Below are 8583 nucleotides of genomic sequence, written 5' to 3'. Positions count from 1 at the left end.
TTATGATTATACAGTGGAAGTGAGAAATAGATTTAAGGGACTAGATCTGATAGAGTGCCTGATGAACTATGAACAGAGGTTTGTGACTTTATACAGGAGACAGGGATCAAGACCATCCGCATGGAAAAGAAATGCAAAAAAGCAAAATGGCTGTCTGAGGAGGCCTTACAAATAGCTGTGAAAAGAAGAGAAGTGAAAAGCAAAGGAGAAAGGGAAAGATATGAGCATCTGAATGCAGAGTTCCAAAGAATAGCAAGGAGAGATAAGAAAGCATTTCTCAGCAATCAATGCAAAGAAATAGAGGAAAACAACAGAATGGGAAAGACTAGCGATCTCTTCAATAAAATTAGAGATACCAAGGGAACATTTCATGCAAAGATGGGCTCGACAAAGGACAGAAATGGTATGGACCTAATAGAAGCAGAAGATATAAAGAAGAGGTGGCAAGAATACACAGAACTGTACAAAAAAGATCTTCATGACCCAGATAATCACGATGGTGTAATCACTCACCTAGAGCCAGTCATCCTGGAATGTGAAGTCAACAGAGGATGAGATGGCTGGATGGCATCACCGACTCAATGGACATGAGTTTGGGTGAACTCCAGGAATTGGTGGTGGACAGGGAGGCCTGGCATGCTGTGATTCATGGGGTCGCAAACAGTTGGACACGACTGAGTGACTGAACTGAACTGAACTGATGTGTGGACTAATATGTAGCTAATTTTCATAAATGTTCCCTTTATGTTTGAGTAAATTTATATTTTTAAATTTGAGGTATAGAGTTCAATATATGCTCAGTTCGCTCAGTTCAGTGGCTCAGTCGTGTGTGACTCTTTGTGACTCCATGGACTGCAGCATGCCAGGCTTCTCTGTCCATCACCAATTCCCGGAGCTTCCTCAAACTCATGTCCATCGAGTTGGTGATGTCATCCAACCATCTCATCCTCTGTTGTCCCCTTCTCCTCCTGCCTTCAATCTTTCCCAGCATCATGGTCTTTTCCAATGAGTCAGTACTTCGCATCAGGTGGCCAAAGTATTGGAGCTTCAGCATCAGTCCTTCCAATAAACATTCAGGACTGATTTCCTTTAGGATTGACTGGTTTGATCTCCTTGCGTTTCAAGGGACTCTTAAGAGTCTTCTCAAACACTACAGTTCAAAACATCAATTCTTCGGTGCTCAACTTCATTATATCACATTTATTATATCATTGCTGCACGACCCCATAGATGGCAGCCCACCAGGCTCCCCTGCCCTTGGGATTCTCCAGGCAAGAATACTGGAGTGGGTTGCCATTCCCTTCTCCAGTGCATGAAAATGAAAAGTAAAAGCAAATTTGCTCAGTCATCTCCAACTCAGCTACCCCGTGGACTGCAGCCTACCAGGCTCATCCGTCCATGGGATTTTCCAGGCAAGAGTACTGGAGTGGGTCGCCATTGCCTTCTCCATTATATCATTAATAGCTTCTAAATACTTATTGTTTATTTGTTCCATCAAAATTAAGATACATAAAAAATCTCCTTCTAATTTATTCATTCATTTATTTATTTGGCTGTACCGGGTCTTAGTGGATGAATGTGGAATCTAGCTCTCTGATCAGGAATCCAACTGGGGCCCCCTCCATTGGGAACACAGCCTTAGCCACTGGACCACCAGAATACCCCAAATTTCCCTTCTGGTGATTTGACATTTTTCCTAGTAGGTCTCTCAATTTTTTGTGTTATGTATTTTGAGGCTATGTTTGAGGTGAGGTGTATACTATTTAGAAATACCATTTCTTCATTATGAATTGAAAATGTGTCATTATGAACTGACCCTCCTTACAACAAAAAGCATTTCCAGAGATGAAGTCTGTCTTCATTTTGAGTTAGCTATACCAGCTTTTTTTGGTCAGTGTTTGCTTGGTGTTATCTTTTTCAGTTCTTTTACATGTGACCTCATATTTTATGTTTGAAGTATATCTCTTATGAACAGTGTACAGCTAGTTTTCAAAAAAAATACAAGCCTAATTAGACAATTTGATCTTCTAAATGATTTTCAGTTCAGTCGCTCAGTCGTGTCCGACTCTTTGCGACCCCATGAATCGCAGCACGCCAGGCCTCCCTGTCCATCACCAACTCCCAGAGTTCACCCAAACTCATGTGCATTGAGTCAGTGATGCCATCCAGCCATCTCATCCTCTGTTGTCCCCTTCTCCTCCTGCCCCCAATCCCTCCCAGCATCAGAGTCTTTTCCAATGAGTCAACTCTTCACATGAGGTGGCCAAAGTATTGGAGTTTCAGCTTTAGCATCAGTCCTTCCAATGAACACCTTTCTCCTTTAAGATAGACTGGTTGGATCTCCTTACAGTCTGAGGAACTCGCAAGAGTCTTCTCCAACACCACAGTTCAAAAGCATCAATTCTTCGGCACTCAGCTTTCTTCACAGTCCAAATCTCACATCCATACATGACCACTGGAAAAACCATACCCTTGACTAGACAGACCTCTGTTGGCAAAGTAATATCTCTGCTTTTTAATATGCTATCTAGGTTGGTCATAACCTTCCTTCCAAGGAGTAAGCGTCTTTTAATTTTATGGCTGCAATCACCATCTGCAGTGATTTTGGAGCCCCCAAAAATAAAGTCTGACACTGTTTCCACTGTTTCCCCATCTATTTCCCATGAAGTGATGGGACTAGATGCCATGATCTTCGTTTTCTGAATGTTGAGCTTTAAGCCAACTTTTTCACTCTCCTCTTTCACTTTCATCAAGAGGCTTTTGAGTTCCTCTTCACTTTCTGCCATAAGGGTGGTGTCATCTGCATATCTGAGGTTATTGATATTTCTCCCGGCAATCTTGATTCCAGCTTGTGCTTCTTCTGGCCCAGCGTTTCTCATGACATACTCTGCATGTAAGTTAAATAAGCAGAGGGACAATAGACAGCCTTGACATACTCCTTTTCTTATTTGGAATGAGTCTGTTGTTCCATGTCCAGTTCTAACTGTTGCTTCCTGACCTGCATAAAGATTTCTCAAGAGGCAGGTCAGGTGGTCTGGTATTCCCATCTCTTTCAGAATTTTCCACAGTGTATTTTGATCCACACAGTCAAAGGCTTTGGCCTAGTCAGTAAAGCAGAAATAGATGTTTTTCTGGAACTCTCTTGCTTTTTTGATGATCCAGCAGATGTTGGCAATTTGATCTCTGGTTCCTCTGCCTTTCCTAAAACCAGCTTGAACATTTAGAAGTTCACAGTTCAGGTATTGCTGAAGACTGGCTTGGAGAATTTTGAGCATTACTTTGCTAGCGTGTGAGATGAGTGCGATTGTGCAGTAGTTTGAGCATTCTTTGGCATTACCTTTCTTTGGGATTGGAATGAAAACTGACCTTTTCCAGTCCTGTGGCCACTGCTGAGTTTTTTAGCCCCTTCATATTGTAATTATTGAATATTTACTTGTATTTCTAAAATCTTACTTCACACTATCAAATTTCATCAAGTCTATGACACACATTTTCCCCCACTTTTAAACATCTTTGAAATTATGATACCTGTATAATTGAAGTTGTAATTAGCATCTCTTTTCTTCTTTATTAGCATGCAAAAATTTAGGTGTATTTTACAAGTGATGTCATCTTACATTCTATGAAATGTGATATTTACTCTCTTAAGTTTCTCTCCCCCTCCATCACTTTCCTATCTTTATTGAGTTAAGACTTTAAAAAAATTTCTCCTTTTCACCTATGTTTGTTTGGAAGTTGCACATTCTATCTGTACCATTTTAGTGATTTACTCTTAAAATTGTCACAAGCATACATAAATTAAATGCTAAAACTAACCAGTGTGTTAAGTTGGATTCTCCCAAGAGTTGCCCTTAGGACCAGACCTTGAATACAGGCATTTGGGAGGTGACATCAGGAAGGGCTAACAAGGAAGGGGGAAGTGAGGCAGGGGAAGAGAAAAGCAGGTCTAGGAAACGCTCATGAGCAGTTTATTGTGGATGCCAGGGGCTCAAATCCTCTGAACGACCACATGAAGCTTGGTTCAGAGTTTTCCTGTGAGGAGATAAGAAGGTTGGAACATTAATCTACTGACTCCTCCATTGATTGAAAGTCATTCCCGGAAGTGTTAACTCCCCTGCATGTCCAGATTACACCCGCTTAAGGCAGAGAAAGTTCTATGATTCAGGAGAAAAACATCAGGCATAGAAGGGAGACACATGTGCTGGAGCAACACCTGGCAGCCTGTTAAACTGTCTATCCCATCAATAAATGAACTTAGGTGGACAGAGAGAATATGGGTTAGTGACAACAACAGTGTCTACTACAACCAACATTCCTAAACATCAACTGCTTTTTACCAAACCTTTAACTTGTCCGTTCACATCACCTATGCTACTTTACATGTTCAGTGCATACTTTGCTGCTGCTGCTGAGTCGCTTCAGTCGTGTCCGACTCTGCGACCCCATAGATGGTAGCCCACCAGGCTCCCCCGTCCCTGGGATTCTCCAGGGAAGAACACTGGAGTGGGTTGCCATTTCCTTCTCCAATGCATGAAAGTGAAAAGTGAAAGTGAAGTCGCTCAGTCGTGTCTGACCCTTAGCGACCCCATGGACTGCAGCCCACCAGACTCCTCCATCCATGGGATTTTCCAGGCAAGAGTACTGGAGTGGGGTGCCATTGCGTTCTCCAAGTGCATACTTTATTTATGTAGTTTTTATACTCCCCCGAAACAGGTTGTTTTTTTATTATTTTAAACAATCAAGGATCATTTAGATTTACCCATACACTTTGTCATTTTCCTAGCTCATCATTCCTTCTTGAGGCTCACTTCTTTCTTTGTGAATTAATTTCTTTCTTTAGTGTAAGTTGTTTTCAGCATCTGAATTTTTGGGTTCCTAGATTTGGATGATGATTTGGGGTATTGAGATTGAAAAGTACACCATGTTATGCAAATCTTTTTCATTCCTTAGTTTCAGATAGCAAATAGCAAGGGTTTTCATACGGAAAGATCCATGTACTTCAGCAGTTTTTTTTCAGTGTTTGTTAATGAATTTAGACTTCGCCTTTCTAAAAATGACTTTTGTTTTCCCATTCCTGAATGGTAGCTTGACTGAGTAAAGAAGTGCAGATTCGCTATTTTCTCTTGCTTCGAAGATACTATTCAACTGTTGTTAATTAGAAGTCTGCTATCTATCACTCCACTTTGATGTAATTTTTCTACCTTTTTTTACTTCAAGACTGTATTATCTTTATAAGAGCAAAGGAGGATGCTTAGAACTGGATCACTTGACCTTTTCTCTTCTTAAATCCTCCCAGTTCAAAATGTTTACATCTCTTAATAGCAAGAATCCTTTGATCTACAACTTCAGCACAGTCTTTGTGATTTTAGTTTTTCCTGGAAAATTGGCTTAGTCTGCTCACCATAGCCACTCTGCTTCCTCTCATAATGCCACTTTCCCTGGACATATGCATAATGCCTGCCCTTCTTGTATTGTGCCACTTTGAGGGCTTAGTGCTTGCCACACTGCTTACAGAAAGTCCTGCAGGTTTTAGGCATGTTCACCATGTTTGTAGAAGTACTATTGGCACAAAACTCTGGTTGTTTCAAGATAGTCTCTCTGTCTTTATTGTTATATTCTGTGCTTCAGTGTGTCTCAGTGTGCATCTATTTTTATTTATGCCATTTACAACTGTTGTAATCATAAAGCCAAAGACTATAGATTGCCAAAACCTGTGACCCAAAGACATAGGAAAAAAATGAAAAATAGAGTTCAGCCTGAGAGTAATGAGATGAGTGAACAAAATCAGTTGCAATCTGGTTGGAGGTTAAAAAAGTCAAATGATCAAACTGGGACAACCCAGAGGGATGGTACAGGGAGGGAGGAGAGAGGAGGGTTCAGGATGGGGAACACGTGTATACCTGTGGTGGATTTATGTTGATATATGGCAAAACCCATACAATATTGTAAAGTTAAAAAATAAAATTAAAAAAAAAGAAAAAGGGAAAGAGGTTACAAAGAGTATTATGTGGTTGTGTAATCGGAAGAGGAGGTATCAACCTTGCCTGAAGGATATAGACATGGAGTCTCCTGTGATTTCGAGATTACTAAAACTGGACTCAGTATGTCAGTGTGTGATACAGGAAGGACCACACTGGACATAGGCAGCTGCAGGTCTGGCATTCCTGAAATAAATGTGTCTGTTCAATAAGCAACTCCAACTAGCCCCAGGTGACAATCATATTCTTTGCTACTAAGCCACCTGGGCAGCCCAACATCCTGAGTTATTGGCTCAGGAATTTTAAAGTCACAGTAAAGCTCAGTGGGTTGTATCTCTTAACCCCAGAAATATGAAATATGTCCAACCCATGGCATTAATCATTTTGTATTACAATCAAGATAATCACTGTTTGGCATTTAAAATACTTGTAAAATATAATTGAATTTGCATATTAAAGTGTATGACAAATTGGCCTGTGATTCCAAATTAAACACTTAATTTGAAATTGAATGATGTAAGTGACTTAGTTTGTAAACAGTGGTAGAGTAGTTAAAAGAACCTGCATTAGAGAGTTGTTTAACAATGTGGGAAGGATTAGCGTATTGAGTTAGAAGTTTTGTTGAGTTTGGACATTCCAAGTCTTAAAGAAAACTGAATACATTAAACATATAAATATTATTTGAAGTATTTAAAGGTAATTAGTCTGTCCTATTCAAGTTTATATAATATTATTCAAAATCAGATTCCCTTAAGTAATCAGTCCATTTATGTGAAAGTTTCCCTGAAATTGTCTCTATTTTATATAAAATTTACTGGATATGAAATTGTGTCATAAAACTTATGAATTTAGGAGTTTAAGAAAAACTAGGCTTTTAAATTTATAATTGCAGTAGGTAAAGTTGTAAAAAAAATCAGTCCCAAATAAATGAAAATCACCTTCTCTGCATACAAAAGCTGTCCTTGGACATCAAAAATATCATAGAAACTGAATCTAAGGATTCATGTTCTTTATCAGTGTAACCTCTTCCTGTCTACTCTCACCTTCTGAAATTCCTATTGGATATAAATTTCATCTTTTCACTCTTTCATGCCTCATTTTTTTCTTTATTCAGAATATAGCATAGAGATGCTTATTTAGGGCAGCACATAGACTAAAATTGGAATGATACAGAGAGGATTAGCATGTCCCCTGCACAAGGATGACACACAAATTTATGAAGCATTCTATATATATATATATATAGCATAGAGGTATAACTTATTAAATTATCTTTTCAAATCTACAAGTTAGTCTCTGGCTGTATCCATATACTATTCAAGCTATCTGCTGGGAAGTATTTAATTTTGATGACTCTATTTTTAATTTCATATCAGAATCTAAGCTTGTTCACCTCCTCAGAGTCAAACTGCCTCTCTATCCTCAAAGTTCTTCCAACTCCTAGTAACTCACACAAGTGTGCGGGTACTCTGCTATCTCTGCTGAGCTCCCCAAGTTGGCTGGAGGCCTGGGATCACAATGCTTCACCTTCTACATGCTAGGGGGTCTGCACCAAGCTGTTCCTCTACTTCTGGACAGAGGATCTAGTTTACGGAGTGACATCAAAGGATGAGCAACACTGCACTTATGGGTTAACTCTCCATGGAGTGGATTTGAGCAATAGGAAACAGGAAAAAAGAGGGAGCTGGGGGGAGATAAATTCTCCTTCCAAATAGAGGTAGTGTTTCTTTCTGAAAAGTTTCCAGAGACGTCCTGGGTGCTAGGCAAAATTCCTGCCGAGTGACTGGCTGTTTCTCCATGGCTTATCAAATAGTGGCCGCTCTGTAACATACCCTATCACCTTGCTCCGTGTCTTTCCTAGGCCCACTTCCCCTTTCTTCCTTGCCTTTACCTCAACAGGCTTCATCTCCTGAATCAATAGCCTAATCCTTGCCTTCAGCTCTGCTTTCTAAAGAAACTCAGATAGGAGAGTCTTTAAAACTTTTGTTTGGTTCTTTTTGAGAGTCTCAATTTTTGGTTATATTTTGTTTTTAATTCTGTTCTTTAATGTGATAGATTATATCAGCCAGAGATTAAATAAAATATTAAAAATAACTACCTTAAATTGTTGGGAATCTAATCCTGCTCCTCACACCAGCACTCATGGTGGGTTATTTCCTTGTTGGTTCTGCAGTTTTGGATTGTGAAATCATCTTCAGGGCTATGTCGAAAAGAACCCTGAGAATCCAGTTATCCCTGCAAGAGGACTTGTATTCACTCTGTCACTGGTATTACCAGCTTGGGAGTTCTCAGCCACGAGAGTGGTATAAATGCCAAACTCTGCCTTCAGTGAGGGCAGGTGTCTTAAGGAATCTTTTCCCTTTATCCAGATATAAGTGAAGATAGACAAGCTTCCTTGATCTCTTTTTGCTGATAGTTTGGCTTTTAGTCCCCACTTTTGTTCTAAAGCTCTTTGACAATTGTCAGCTTTACATTCAAAGTTGTCATGAAATTCTCTGGTGACAGCTACACTGTGAACTCAGGACCACTGCTCTGGTGTTTAGGTCCCTCTCCATTTTGCCCCTGGGGTTTTTTATTTTTTATAAGTTCAACTATGCAGGTAGAA

General features: G+C 39.7%; 1 non-coding gene and 1 pseudogene across 1 annotated transcript; one reads left to right on the top strand and one right to left on the bottom strand.

Moving 5' to 3' along the window:
- Window positions 1-5251: 5251 nt before the first annotated feature.
- On the bottom strand, window positions 5252-5546 carry LOC109576940 (large ribosomal subunit protein eL42-like; annotated as a pseudogene).
- A 1560-nt stretch (window positions 5547-7106) lies between these two features.
- Window positions 7107-7214, top strand: LOC139179194 (U6 spliceosomal RNA). Its single transcript, XR_011563618.1, has one exon. It is a non-coding gene; the product is annotated as a U6 spliceosomal RNA (small nuclear RNA).
- Window positions 7215-8583: the final 1369 nt, after the last annotated feature.

The sequence above is a fragment of the Bos indicus genome, chromosome 23 (genome assembly GCF_029378745.1).
Source record: "Bos indicus isolate NIAB-ARS_2022 breed Sahiwal x Tharparkar chromosome 23, NIAB-ARS_B.indTharparkar_mat_pri_1.0, whole genome shotgun sequence".
In the NCBI taxonomy this organism is placed as follows: Eukaryota; Metazoa; Chordata; class Mammalia; order Artiodactyla; family Bovidae; genus Bos; species Bos indicus.
The sequence above is the reverse complement of the archived record's forward strand: the minus strand, read 5'-3'. Positions and strand labels throughout refer to the sequence as shown.